The sequence below is a fragment of the Rattus norvegicus genome, chromosome 5, assembly GCF_036323735.1.
Source record: "Rattus norvegicus strain BN/NHsdMcwi chromosome 5, GRCr8, whole genome shotgun sequence".
NCBI classification, from domain to species: domain Eukaryota; kingdom Metazoa; phylum Chordata; class Mammalia; order Rodentia; family Muridae; genus Rattus; species Rattus norvegicus.
The window spans coordinates 92,283,265-92,299,206 of NC_086023.1; the positions used below are offsets into that span (position 1 = coordinate 92,283,265).

At 36.5% G+C, this 15,942-nt stretch overlaps 1 pseudogene; it reads left to right on the forward strand.

The window, feature by feature from the left end:
• The first annotated feature begins 13,248 nt into the window (after positions 1–13,248).
• On the forward strand, positions 13,249–13,732 carry Rps18-ps6 (ribosomal protein S18, pseudogene 6; annotated as a pseudogene).
• The last annotated feature ends 2,210 nt before the right edge of the window (positions 13,733–15,942 follow it).

The following is a 15,942-nucleotide window of genomic DNA, read 5'->3' on the forward strand; positions in this document are numbered from 1 at the left end:
CATCATATACATATACATCATATACATATACATATACATATACATATACATATACATATACATATACATATACATATACATATACATATACATATACATATACATATACATATACATATACATATACATATACATATACATATACATATACATATACATATACATATACATATACATATACATATACATATACATATACATATACATATACATATACATTCCGGCTTGGCCATCTGATATTGGATGAACAGCTGATATGTTCTTCCATGGTTAAGAGTTTTCTCCTATTTTCAACACTTTAAATTCCACAGCAGTTTTAGAGAATTGAGCAACCAGGATATTTGAAAATAGGAAGACTCACATTTTCCCCATGGAAAGTGAGGAGAAAGAAAAAAAAAAGAAAGAAGTCTATCATGTCAGTTACTTTGTTTCCTTCTGAAATGCTCTAAGATAAGAATATGGTCAGCCATAAAACTATAGAATCATAAGAGGCAATTCATTTTTATGCATGGATACTTCTAATAAGACCAGAGTATGTTTTAAAATTGTTTGAAAGAAGCTTAATCCACTATATAAACAAATTTAAAAAGTTCTCATCTCATTAGATGCTAAAAAAAAGCAATTGAAATACAACAACCTTTCATGTTAAAAGTCTTGGAAAAATCAGGAATTCAAGACCCATACCTAACCATAATAAAAGCAATATACAGCAAACTAATAGCCAACATCAAATTAAATGGAGAGAAACTTGAAGCAATTTCACTGAAATGAGGGACGAAACAAGGCTGCACACTCTCTCCCTATCTATTCAATATAGTACTCAAAGTTCTAGGCAGAGCAATTAAACAACAGAAAGAGGTAAAAGGGATACAAATCGAAAAGGATGAAGTCAAGGTATTACTATTTGCACGTAATATTTTAGTATATTTAAGTGACCCCAAAAGTTTTACCTGAGACCTCCTACATCTTATAAACAACTTCAGCAAAGTGGCTGGATATAAAATTAACTCAAATAAATCAATAGCCTTCCTCTACTTAAAGGATAAATTGGCTGAGAAAGAAATTAGGAAAATGACAACCTTCACAATAATCATAAGAAATATAAAATATCTTAGTGTTACTCTAACCAAACAAGTGAAAGATCTGTATGACAAGAACATCAAGTCTCTGAAGAAAGAAATTGAAGAAGACCTCAGAAGATGGAAAGATCTCCCATGCTCATGGATCAGCAGGATTAACATATTAATAATTGCCACCTTACTAAATGCAATCTACAGATTCAATACAATCCCCATCAAACTTCCAACTCAATTCTTCACAGAGATAGAAAGAGTAATTCTCAAATTCATGTGGAATAAGAAAAACAAAAAAAAAAAAACCAAGATAGAGAAAACTATGCTCAATAATAAAAGAACTTCTGGGGTAATAAACTTCCCTGACCTCAAGCTGTACTATAGAACAATAGTAACAAAAACTGCATGATATTGGTATAAAGACAAACAAGTTGATCAATGCAATAGTATCGAAGACACAAAAATGAACCCTCACACCTATGGTCACTTGATCTTTGACAAAGAAGCAAAAACCACCCAGTGGATAAAAGACAGCATTTTCAAAAAATGGTGCTGATTTAACTGGCAGTCAGCATGTAGAAGAGTACAAATTGATCCAGTCCTATCTCCTTGTACAAAGCTCAAGTTCAAGTGGATCAAGGACCTACACATAAAACTAGATCTATTGCTGAATCTAATACAAAAGAAAGTGAGAAAGATCCTTGGATAAATGGGAACAGAAGAAAATTTCCCAAATAGAACACCGATGTGATAGCTCAGACTCTAAAATCAACTCTAGAAAACTGGGATCTCATAAAATTGAAAAGCTTCTGCAAGACAAATGATACTGTCATAGGACAAAATGGCAACCTACAGAATGGAAAAATATCTTTAACAACCCTTGAATATTAGAGGGTTAATATACAATACATACAAAGAACTCAAGAAGTTAGACTCTAGAGAACCAAATAACCCTATTTAAAAAAAAATGGAATACAGAGCTAAACAAACAATTCTTAACTAAGTAATACTGAATGGCCAAGAAGCACCTGAAGAAATGTTCAATATCCTCAATCATCAGGAAAATGCAAATCAAAAGAACCTTGAGACTCTGCTTCACACCAGTCAGAATGACTAAGACAAAAATCTCAGGTGACAAGAGATCCTGGCAAGGATGTCTAGAAAGAGGAACACTCTTCCAAGGCTGATGGGATTCTAAGCTGGTACAACTACTCTGAAATCAATCTGATGCTTCTTCAGAAAACTGGACCTTGTGCTACCTAAAGTCCCAGCTATACCACTACTAGGCTATACCCAAAAGATGCTCCAACATATAACAAGGACACAAGCTCCACTATGTTCATAGCAGTCTTTTTATAAAGCTGGAAAAAAATACAGATATCCCTCAATAGAGGAATTGATACAGAAAATATGATACAATTACACAATAGAGTACTACTTAGATATTAAAAACAATGACTTTATGATATTCGAAGGTAAATGGGTGGAACTAGAAATTATTGTACTGAGTGAGATAAGCCAGTCACAAAAGAACACACGTGGTACATACTCATTGGTAAATGGATATTAGGCAATAACTTCAGAATATCCACGACATAACTCACAGACCACATGAAGCTCAAGAAGAAGGAAGACAAAAGAATGGATGCTTCAGTCCTTCTTAAAAGGGGGAACAAGACAATCAGTGGAGGTAAAGGGATGGAGGGATCTGGGAGGAAGAAAGAAGAGGCATGGAAAAAGGGGGTGGGATCAGGTGTGAGAGGAGGGGGAGAGAAGTACAGAGGGTCAGGAAATTGAACAGAGGTATATAGCAGTGGGCAATGGAGAACGTGAGATTGCCACTAGAAATTCCCAGATGCCAGAAAAGCAAGAATCTCCCAGGACCCAACAGGAATAGCATAAGCTGAAATACCCAGGAGAGAGAACATGAATCCAGAGATTAGGCAAGGGCCCCAGTTGAGGGATGGAGTCATGTACTCATATCAAAAAAAATATTTAACACAGTATTGTTCCTATCTAAAATAAATTTAGGGACTGAAGGAAAGGCCATCCAGATACTGACCCATTGCAGACACCAAACCCATACACTATTGTTGGGTGTGCTTGCTAATAGGAGCCTGGTATGGCTCTTGTCCCTTGAGAGGATCTGCCAGAGAAGATGTGGATGCTCACAGCTAACCACTGGACTGAGGACAAGGACCACAACGCAAGAGTTAGGGGAGGAACTGAAGAAGATTTAGGAGTTTGCAACCCCATAAGAAGAACAATATCAACCACCCATACCCACCCCGACCCCCCCAGAGCTTCCAGGGACTAAATCACCAACCAAAGAGTCCACGTGGATAGAGCCATGGCTCTAGCTGCTTATGTAGTAGAGGTTTGCCTTATCTAGCATCAATGGGAGAGGAGGCCCTTGGTCCTGTGAAGGTTCGATGCCTCAATGTAGGGGAATGCTAGGATGGTGAGGTGGGAGGGGGACCTTTCTTATAGAAGCAGGGAAGATGGTGGACTAGATAGTATTTGTGGACGGGATAAAGGGAGAGAGTTAACACTTGAAGTTTGTAGATTCACAATTGCATTATACTTAGAAGGCCAAGAAGTGACCTTTCAAATACTACCATTGGATTCTTGGACCTACTCTACAATTTCTTTCTGTTTGGCAGTAAAAGAATTCTTGACCACACTAATCTTGAATTCTCACCTGAAATGCCATAATGCTGATCATCATTTCCCTTTATTTCAGCCACATGACAAACATACCGAAATTGGAACTTAAACAAGCAGGACCATGATTTCAAAGGCTGTGTTTTTCTCCCAGTTTCTGGACTGTAGAATCATAGAGTCTTGATGATTACAGAGATGTATCCCAAGTTAGGTTGGAAATACCAACTTCTGGAATAAGCAAATAAACCACACAGAAGCAATAAAATGTGACTCTATATTATACCAGGCACATTTGAAATAATACAATGGGCTTGATTGAAGTCAACTTGTAAATAATATGACCTGCAGAAAGGGGCAATTTCAGACCAAATGAAAACAGTGAGAATAGTAGTAATGCACAGGATGATTTTAGATATAGAGTGTGTAGTATCTCTGTGGTGGAACTTATATGTCATCAGAGAAGAGGATAAGCAGATAAAGCATCAATAATTGTGCAGAGCTACCTAACCTAAGGTAGCAACTTATTTGGGTGTATAGATACTGAGACAATTATTCTACACATAATTGTTGGACTTGAGGATAATAGAGTGAGTAAATGTGACGTCCACACATTCCATGACACCAGAATTCAAATTCCAAAAATCTACAAAATTGCCTATGTACTCCTACACATATTGCTTGGGTGTGGGAGGGATTGCATCTCAAAGGACCCAATGACACTGCTAAGTGGGAGGAAGAAGGCAGTTGGAGAAAAATATGCTGGTTAATCTTTGTCCATTTTAAACTGCAGTCACGTGGAAAGAGAGAACTTTAATTGAGGAAGTGCCTCAATTAGACTGACCTTTGAGCATGTCTTGAAAATGTTTTTTGGTTAATGATTGGTTTAGAAAAATAAATAAATAGGAATATAAAATGAATTAAAGAAAAAAATATGACATACCTGCAGGACGACTATATGTTCAAACATGAAAATGTGATTTTGTGGAGTTCATAACATAATTCTGAGAGCAAATGTATATGTGGTGATGGTGGTATTGTGTGGAATGCAAGCAGAGAAAGAATCATTGGGCATCTCACATAATAGTTATTAACTGTGTAAGCTTACTTATATTAAAAGCTAACTTAGTTCATTTTCTTTGAAATTTAGAGATTATTTTATAAGCCATATGTGTGGTTACCAAGCCATGACTCATTACAACTACTCTAGTCAGCAGTGGAGATTTAGCTATTGAAAAAGGTTATTTTGAAAGTTTTCCATTGTGCATAGCTACAACCTCTTATTCTCAGAATTCTAAAGCAGGATGACTTCTTTAACGTTGAAGTCATCTTGAGAGACAGCGTAAGCAGAAGATCAGCTAAAGTTAGGTAGGAAGACACTGTCTCAAAAAGAAAATCTGACTAACATTGAGATCAACCTTTCTACTTGAAAAACAAAGATATTAATTTGGCAGAAAAATGTTAGAGGTTTTGGAGGAGTTAATAGTGAGGAAATGGGAAGATTAATATGATATAAATATATTGTAAACATATGAATAGTAATGTTTTACATACACATGATTGACAAAAAGTAAGTTTTTAAATAGTTAATAGAAAATTTGAGCATTGTTCTTTTTCCTTTTCTTTTTCAATTTCACATAATATGAGGTCACCTGGGCTTATAGAAACTTAATGACAAATTGCCTCCATTAAAATGGTCTATAGGAAATCTGTTGGACTTTTTATTTTTCCTTTCTTTTTTTCTTTTTCTTTCTTTCTTTTTTTTCTTTTGATTAATGCTTGATGCAGAAGATTCTGTGGACAATTCCAATACCATTTGAATAGTTGGTACAGAATTGGCAGTGTTTACTGGGTGGTGCAGCCTTGTCAAAGTAAGTATATAAATGAGAGTAGGACATTAGTTGAAATACCCAACAAAGGGGAGATAGAACCTATAGAGACCATATCCAGTGAACAGACAAGGCCCCTAGTTGAGGGATGAAGCCACCCACCCACCTCAGAAATATTAATCCAGAATTCCTCCTGTCAAAAGAAAGTGCAAAGACAAAGAGTGGAGCAGAGACTGAAGGAAAGGACATCCAGAGACTGCCCCACCTAGGGAGCCATTCAATCTGCAGACACCAAACCCAGTTGCTACTGCTGATGGCAAGAAGTGCTGGCTGACAGGAGCCTGATATAGCTGTCCCCTGTCAGGCTCGGCTAGAGCCTGACCAATACAGATGCGAATGTATGCAACCAAACATCTGATTGAGCAGGAGGAACACAACGAAGGAACTTAGAGAAAGGACTGAAGGAGCTGAAGGGATTTACAACCCATAGGAAGAACAACAATATCAAACAAACAGAACCTCAAGAGTTCCCAGGAACTAAACCACAAACCAATAGTACTCATAGAGGTACCAATGGTTCCAGCTGGATATGTAGCAGTGGATTGCCTTATGGGGACTGGGAGGGGAGTCCCTTGGTCTTGTGGAGGCTCAATGACACAGGGTAGGGGAATGCTAGAGCACTGAGGCAGTTATGACTAGGCCTGTGGGAGAGTATCCTCATAGAAGAATGGGAGAGGGGAGAGGAGAGGGGGAGAGGGGGCTTGGAAAACTGAGAAGGAGAATAACATTTGAAATGTAAATAAATAAAATAATCAATAAAAATGAGAAGAATACACACTGGAAAGGGCTATAAAAAAAGAATAATGATTGCAGGTTTCATTCATGCCAATTCCAGTTTCCTTCTGCATTGTCACACAGGATGTGAGATCTCAGCTTCCTGCTCCTGCTGCAATGCCTTCTACCAAATGCATCCTCAGGAACCATAAACCAAAATAAAATTTTCTTCTGTAAATTGCCTTCATAATGCTTTTTTAAAACAGCAACAGAAATGCAACTAATACAAAGATATACAAAACCTCCTGGTTTTTATTTTCTTTACCCTGGAAAAAGTCCTTAGCCTTTCCTTCTTTGCTCTTGCTCTCAGAAACCAAAAGACTATATATTTCATGAAGTAGAGCTATAAAGTAGTAGAACTTCACTCATTCTAGTCATCAGAGTAGGATCATAGTATTTTAAAAATTCACAGCTATTCACATAAAGTGTAGACTTTTTCATGGAGTTATCTTGCTATGATTTAGAAATATTCAGTACTGTAAATTAACCTACTTGTTCATGAAGAAGAGATGCATTTAGAAAGTGATAAGCTAGGCATAAATAGTAGCAAACTTTAAAAAAATCATTCAAAACACAAATGTTAGTTTAGTAAAATTTTTCAATGGACAAGTCCAAAATCATACTTGTCATATTTAATCTACTTGAAGACTATAAATTTATAAAAAAGAAAGGGCACAGAAATAGGGGGAAGATCAAAGAAAGAGAATGGATGTGAGAGCAAATGAAGGTTGAACATGAGACGAGGGCCTCATTTCTAATTATCTGGGTTCACTTCTGACTCCCTGTAGTACTAACTAGTCTCCAGGTTTGAAAGGCAGTGTTGCCTCTCTGTGCTCCCAGAAGGCTTGCCCTTGATAGAACCAGTTAGCAGCCAAGTCCACCAGCACAATAAGCCTTTATAATTCTGTAATCCCTTGGTCCCAGTCTCAATGAAGCCTGTCTCCACCCTGTTTTCTCTGTAATTTAATTGCCTTAGGCATTCTATTAACTTATTGTCTGTTATCATTTCTATTCCTTAGAGTCCCACTAACAGGGCCAATCTATTCTGATGGGCCTTGTAGTTCATATTTTGAATGAAAACGGAACTTATACTTCACCTATAACAATGATCTATAAAACATAAATCCATATTCATTAAACCCAAGTTCTTCTGTTTATGATTATTTACTTATTTTTTTTTAAATTTTCAGCATTGTCCATATTCTATAGAAAACATATTAAGTATTTCATTAAGCTAAGGAAAATTAACATCATCTACATTTGATCTTTCCTCACTCAGTAACTGTTTTTGTTTATAATTATACATATACAGTATTATATACTTATACAGTACTCATTACTAGACAGATTTGCCTCATACTATATTAACTGTATTAGTACAATTTATCTGTATCATATTCTATTAATATTTGGTATTATCAACCAGTTTACAAAAATTTTGCACTCTGAATAATTTCTGAAAGTCTATCTATATTTATTTTCAAGTGATCTATACAACACTAATGTTTGGTTGAAAAAATTGGATTTTCACATTCTTCCATATAGTGAAACAAATATACTAGCTAAATCAGTTTGAAATACTACAAAATATTATGACACCTGAATTATCAGAAGTGAAAGAGATGTTTTCAAAATCTAAACTTATGCAACCTGAAGAACAATAGCACAAGTTTATAACAGTTTTAGTGTGCAAAATGAATCCATGAATATATATGTATATTTAATAAAAATTTATAACTAGAAACTTTAAGAACACTGAAAAGATAAATAAATGTAATACTCATATCTGTTTCATTCCATCGTGTCAGAATTCATTTAATAGTAGTAAATTCACAATTCACAATGCATATTGTTTTTACTAATAATATATTACCAAGTAGTCATGTAGTTCTTGTTTATTTGACAGCCAACAAAAGTAAGAAAACCTTTTTATTATTAATAATATTGACTTTATGATCAAAGTTAATGCATAAAGCTAAATAATATATATGTTCATATACACATACATATGTGCATTTATGTACATATATATGTGAGGGCGTGGTTTGTGTATGAGAGAGAGAGAGAGAGAGAGAGAGAGAGAGAGAGAGAGAATGTCTACAGAGGGTTGAAGAATCCCAGGAATTTTAAACAGGCTCTCCTAAGAAAGGTAGAAACTAGTAAGTCCTTAGTTATATGAAAAAATTCTCTGAGGGAATAGAATAAAATCATGAACATGGCACAAGATTAACAGGAGATGCTGATGTTGCTGTTGTTGGCATCACAGAGCCAAGGTAGAAGATCAAGATAAGCTTCAGTTGAGTGTAACAACAATGGTGAGCCATGGGATATGGAGGTAGTATAAGTAAAAATTTAGACAGGATCTGTTGTAAGACCCAGAGTGGTCTTACCTCAGGAGCACCACCCACAGATCACAAACTGACCAAGTGACTGCTGCAATAGCAAAAAGTTTAATGATCCACTTATATGGGTTGCTCATCCACGCAGGGAGAGGCAACCCTGAACCCAAAAAGCACACAACTTTTATTCCTTACAAAGAACAGACTTCAGCAACAGGGTTAACTGGCCTATTCTCATTGACAAAGGATCTGGTCAAGTATTGGCTGGCCTGCTCAAGGGGCTGTTCTTAGCTCAGTTAGACATTCTCCTTATCCAGCCCCACACCTGGCCTTGGAGAATCACTGGGAAAGGGCTAAGTTGGCAAGTCCCTTAGAAAGGGGGGGAGGAACTGGGTGGTCAGGCAGGGTCAGGATGACATCTCGTGGTTGTTCTTGGAATTCATGACAGGGAGGGGTAGGGGGGTCTTTCCAAGAACAGTTATCTTTGTTTTGTCCTAAATTATGGTCAGAATAGTCTGGTCATTCTGACTACTAAAACCTTGTCATAACATTAGGCAACCTGATGTCAGAAGTATTTCTCAAAACCTTGTTTTTATAACTTTGTTTCTCGTATCTATGAAACTTTATTTCTTCAGATCCAGATGAAGAAATAAGTAGAAAAATTATCAGAGGAAACTTTCGAACTAGAAGTATGAGAGATTGGAAATAATAATGGAGGAGTGAAAGACACACTGCACTGATGAACATCTATTGACATACTGCCCATTTTGAACTAAAATATATAAGCTTTTCATTGGTGAAAGACTGTGTGACCTGAATTTTTTACTTAAGTTACTTATTCATTTATATAAGTTTAAGACAGAATCTCACACTATAGCCTCAGCTAGCCTTAAATTTTCTATATATAGCAGGTTGGCCTTAGAAAATAAACAAACCAAGGAGGCAGGCAGAGAATTGTGCCAGTAAAGGTATATACCACCACACTAGGCTTGACCTGTATTTATTTATATAAAGCAACCAATGCATATTTCTTTGGGAAAGTGACTTTTTTTTTCATCTTTATTAACTTGAGTATTTCTTTTTTTTTTTTTTTATTAACTTGAGTATTTCTTATATACATTTCAAGTGTTATTCCCTTTCCCGGTTTCCGGACAAACATCCCCCTCCCCCCTCCCCTTCCTTATGGGTGTTCCCCTCCCAACCCTCCCCCCATTGCCGCCCTCCCCCCATAGTCTAGTTCACTGGGGGTTCAGTCTTAGCAGGACCCAGGGCTTCCCCTTCCACTGGTGCTCTTACTAGGATATTCATTGCTACCTATGGGGTCAGAGTCCAGAGTCAGTCCATGTATAGTCTTTAGGTAGTGGCTTAGTCCCTGGAAGCTCTGGTTGCTTGACATTGTTGTACTTTTGGGGTCTCGAGCCCCTTCAAGCTCTTCCAGTTCTTTCTCTGTTTCCTTCAACGGGGGACCTATTCTCAGTTCAGTGGTTTGCTGCTGGCATTCGCCTCTGTATTTGCTGTATTCTGGCTGTGAGTATTTCTTATTTACATTTCAATTGTTATTCCCCTTTCCGGTTTCCGGGCCAACATCCCCCTAGCCCCTCCCCCTTCCCTTCTCTATGGGTGTTCCCCTACCCATCCTCCCCCCATTACCACCCTCCCACCAACAATCACTTTCACTGGGGGTTCAGTCTTGGCAGGACCATTTTTTTTTTACCTAAATGAGAAACTAATCTTTCCAGAGACTAAAAATTGGTGCTGAAATTTCTTTACTTTAAGTAAAGAAAATTCTTTGTGAATTTATTTCATTCTGAAGGTTATCTTGTGAACACAATACTTCAAAAAATATAATACTTTTCTATAATTAATCTATTTGAGTTTTTGTTTGTTTATTTGTTTTGTTTGGGGGTTTGTTTGTTTGTTTTTTGTCAATTTAGTCCCGGAGTGCATTCCAAGATCACATTTAAAAACTAAAATTGTTACAAATATTGCAGACTCTCCCTTATATTGCAAGCTCTCTAAACCCTCGATTCCCAATATATCCAGGATGAAACATCATCCTGGGGATATTATAATACCACTGACACTGCACTAAAATAATGAAAGATAATACCAACTAATTCAAAACACTTAATAAAAATATTCTCAATAATACTAGCTATAAGATCAATAGAAAGGTTTTGTGATTTTAAATTATGATAACCAAAAGTTCTTCAAATCAACAGTCATGACCTCATTTTTTCTACGTTAATTAAATTACTATGGCCAATGTAGCTCAACTAAATCTTGCCAGAGGAGTCAATTTCTTTTTTTCTTTTCTTTCTTTCTTTTTTTTTAATTTTAATTTACATTTTAAATGTTATCTTATTTCCTAGTTTCCCCTCCAGAAACTCACTATCCCACCCCACCCCCTGCTTCTTTGAGGGTGCTCCCTCACCAACCACCGACTTCCTCCCACTTTTCTGCCCTGACATTGCCTTACACTGGTGCATGGAGCCTTGACAGGAACAAGGGTCTCTCCTCCCATTGATGCCCGACAAGGGCATCATCTGCTACATATGTGGATGGAGCCATAGGTCCATCCCTGTGTTCTCTTTGAATTGTGGTTTAGTCCCTAGGAGCTCTGGGGAGGCTGGTTGGTTGATATTGTGTTCTTCTTATGCAATTGCAAACTCCTTCAGTACTTGGGTCCTTTCTTTAATTCCTCCATTAGGGACCCCGCTCTCAATTCAATGATTGGCTGTGAGCATCCACCTCTATATTTGTAAGGCTCTGGCAGAGACTCTCAGCAGACAACTATATCAGGCTCCTGTCAGCATCACTTCTTGGCATCCGCAATATTGTCAGCGTTTGGCAGTTGTATATGGAATGCATCCTCATGTTAGGCAGTTCCTGGATGGCCTTTCAGTCTCTGCTTCTCACTCTATGTATTTCCTCCTGTGAGTATTTTTATTCCCCTTCTAAGAAGGTCTGAAGCATCCATATTTTGGTCTTCCTTTTTCTTGAGGTTCATGTGGTTTGTGAATTTTATCTTGGATATTCTGAGCTTTTGAGCTAATATCTACTTATCAGTGAGTGCATGTCATGTGTGTTCTTTTGTGAATGGGTTACCTCACTCAGAATGATATTTTCAAATTTCATCCATTTGACTAAGAATTTCATGAAGTCTTGTTTTTAATAGCTGAGTAGTATTCCATTGTGTAAATGTACCACAATTAATGTGTACACTTTGAACTCTGTTCATGAATTGTCAGTTCTATATAATAGCTAGAGGCAATTTTAATTCCTTCTGATAAAAAAATCTTTGGTAATGGAAGAAAAAGTATCTAGATATTCAACAAAGATTATTGTGGACTTGCTTCAATTAACCAAAGAAAGGAAGAAGGCCCAAACTGGTGGGATAGGAAAGGGAAAGGGGAAACATTCATTATAAAAACGTGAAAATTTTCTAGACACTAAGAATTTATACTACATTAAGTCAGGAAACATAAAAGAAATGAATAAACTTCTTCATCTACAAAGTTGAGTCAAGAAAATATCAACAACTTAAACAGTGCCATAGCATAGGAATCTATTGAGACAATAATAAAAAGCCTTCCAACTTAATGAAGTCCAGGTTTAGATAGATTCACAGAATAATACTACTAGACTCTCTCATAGGAATGACAAGAGGTACTCCTCAAAATAATTTGACTAAAAAATGAAATAAAAGACATGCATTCAAGTTCTGTCTATAAAACCAGTATTACCATAGTACAAAAAAATTAACATTTCAGGAAAAGAAGAATACAGAAAAAGAAACAGTGGATCACTTTATCCAATGAACATACATATGAGATGCCCAATGAAAGTCTGGATAACCGGACATAGGCATACTTCACAAAGACCATTCATCCCAATCAAGTTAGCTTTATCCAGGAAATGCTGGGATTATTCAATATATATAAGTCAAATATGCAATAAATCATATAAATAAGTTTAAAGTCAAAACTTATATGATCGTCTCAATAAATGCAGAAAGGATCTTGACAGAATCCAGTATGACTTCATGATTAAAGTCCTAAAGAGCGAACTGGAAGGTACACGTCTGAACATAATAAAGTTAATCATGACAAACATATTCAATAGAGAAAAATTCTAAGCTCTCCTATTAAAATTAGTAAAAAGGAAAGGCTATCTCCACTATCCCTCTGCTTATGAAAATAATACTTGGAACACAAGCTAGAGCAATAAGACAAGATAAAAGAAATCATTCATAAAGATAGGAAAATAATAGATTAAATTATTTCTATTTGCAGATATTATAAATAAAAGGACCCAAGATTATATGGCAAAATATCTACAAATTATCAACATTTTCAGCAGTGAAGAAATACAAAATCAACTTACAAAATCGGTAACCATTTTCTATACCAATAACAAAGAAAGTAGAAAGAGATTTTTGGAATGATCCACCCATAATCAAGAAAGTGAGCTTCCACAGGTGGTCTACACGCCACTGATTGTGCTGCCGACATGTCCCTGGTGGTCCCTGAGAAGTTCCAGCACATCCTGTGAATACTCAACACCAACATTGATGGGCGGCGGCGGAAAATAGCCTTCACTCTCACTGCCATTAAGGGTGTAGTGTGGAGATATGCTCATGTGGTGTTGAGGAAAACAGTGACCGCACCAAGAGGGCTGGGGAGCTCACGGAGGATAAGGTGGAGAGTTTGACCACCATCATGCAGAATCCACAACAGTATAAGATCCCCAACCGGCTCTTGAACAAACAGAAGGATGTAAAGGATGGAAAATACAACCAATGGTCTAGACAACAAGCTGCTTGAGGACCTGGAGTGGCTGAAGAAAATCCGAGTCCACAAGGGGCTACACAACTTTTGGAGCCTTAGTTTCTGTGGTCAGCACTGTTGTCAAGACCACTGGCTGCAGGGACCGTATTGTGGGTGTGTCCAAGAAGAAATCAGTCTTTGGGACTTTGCTGTTAATAAATAGTTGATATACCAATGGGAGGAAAAAAGAAAGTGAAAGCGTTCTACAATTAAAACTTAAAATTTCTGAAAAAACAATAAAAAACAACAGGTAATGGAAAGAAAGATTTCTCGGGATTATGGATTATTGGAATTAGTATTATGAAGATCACCTTCCTACAAAAACAGATTTATATGCTCCATACAGCCCAACTAAATTTATACAACTTTCCTCACAGAGATAGAAAAAACTTTGAAAATTCACATGGAACCACAAAAGAGTAGAATAACCAAAGAAACTTAGAGTTAAAATAAGTAATACTGAAGGAATTACCATACCAGACTTCAACATATATAACAGAGCTCTGATAATAAAAACACCATGATAGTTGCATTGAAGCAGGAATGTAGATTAAAGGAACTTAGCAGAAGATCCAAATAAAGCTACTTGCAACTGCAACCATCTGAATTTTTATGAAGATACAAAACTACACGCTGGAGAAAAGACAGTCTCAAAAATGGCTCTTGAAAAAAATGAATTCCTACAAAGAAAGGAAATTATCATGCCTTTTAATATAAATCTAGTCAACTGCATATGGCAGGAAAGGGCATAGACCCTATAGGAGAAAGTACTTCTTTCATTTGCCTAAACCAATATGAATTGTTGCTGCATCCGACATATTTATCCTTGTGTAGACAAATACTTGTAGTTGTGACCATTTCATCAAACAAGCTTCTTTCTAGAGCGAATGTTGACTGAAATCTACAACTAGGAAAAAATGTAGAGAACAAGCATGTAATGTTTAATCCCAAATGATTGATCTATACCTATAATTTAGAGAATATTGAAGAGCGCTCAGATTTTTAGAACCAGAGGACAAGGATGGCAGCTACAAAGTAAATGTGCTCTAGATGTAAAAGAGACGTTGTACACATGAAACTCAACAATGTGGTCACCTAAACAAGACATAAATAATGACAATACCATTTAGTCAATGCTCTAACTTAGATATAGGGAATTTTCACCAAGCCCTGTGGCTAAATAAAGAGCTTCAGGCAATCGATGACAAATATTTGAGAGAGGATACGTTTTCTCCTGGATGAATCCCTTGATACTTTATCCAATCCTAAATAATCAAGCCTAAACAATATACATATAAGCAATATTAACTGGATTCATATGTGTATGTATACATATATATGTAAATATATACTTGAACATGTATATGTGTGTGTGTGTGTCTGCCTTTTTCTTTAAATGTAACAATAAAAATTAAAAAAGCTGCAAGAATCAGAGGAGTTGGAAAAATGTGAAGAATTTGAATGGGGACGGAGAATATGTGTTGCTAATATGGTACTTATTTATGAAATTCTTGAAAAAATTAAAATCCTAAATTTAGTAGGTTTATCTCCCTCTAGATGTGTAATGCCTTCCTTATTGTAGTGCATCTCTTGGCATATCATAAAAAATTCTATTAAAATGTGGCTGACGAAGAACAGATTTATTTTGAAAAAAAATACCTTGTATGGATGTCCACTGAGAGGTTCTGTCAGAGCCTGAGCAATACAGATGTGAATGTTTGCGGCCAGCCATCTGACTGAGCACTGGGATCCCAATGGAAGAGTTAGAACAAGGACTGAAGAAGATGAAGGCGTTTGCAACCCCATAGGAAGAACAACAATATCAAACAACCAGAACCCCCAGACCTCTCAGGAACTAAACCTCCAAACAAAGAGTACACATAGAGGGACCCATTGCTCTATCTGCACATGTGTCAAAGGATTGCCTTATCTGTCATCAATAGGAGGGGGGGACCTTGGTCCTGCAGAGACTAGATGCCCCAGTGTAGAGAATGCTAGGGCAGTGAGGCAGAAATGGATGAGTGGGTGGTGGAGCTCCCTCACTGAAGTAGGTTGGAGGGAATAGGGGGCTTGTGGACAGGAAAACAGGAAGGGGAATAACATTTGAGATGTAAATAAGTAAAATAAACCAAATAAACAAATACATACACACACACACACACACACACACACACACACACACACATATCCTAAGAATCATTGGTTTTCTGTAATCCTCAAGATTTTGTTGACTATTTCCTGATTAAAATAGAGGTGGTAAATCAGTTCTCATTTTATGTGTGTGATGAGACTCAAACTAAATTTCCCTTTGATTGCTGTTATGTGTTTGTAAACTGAAATATTAAAATAAAATGTCCCTTATTAGTAATATAGCTAT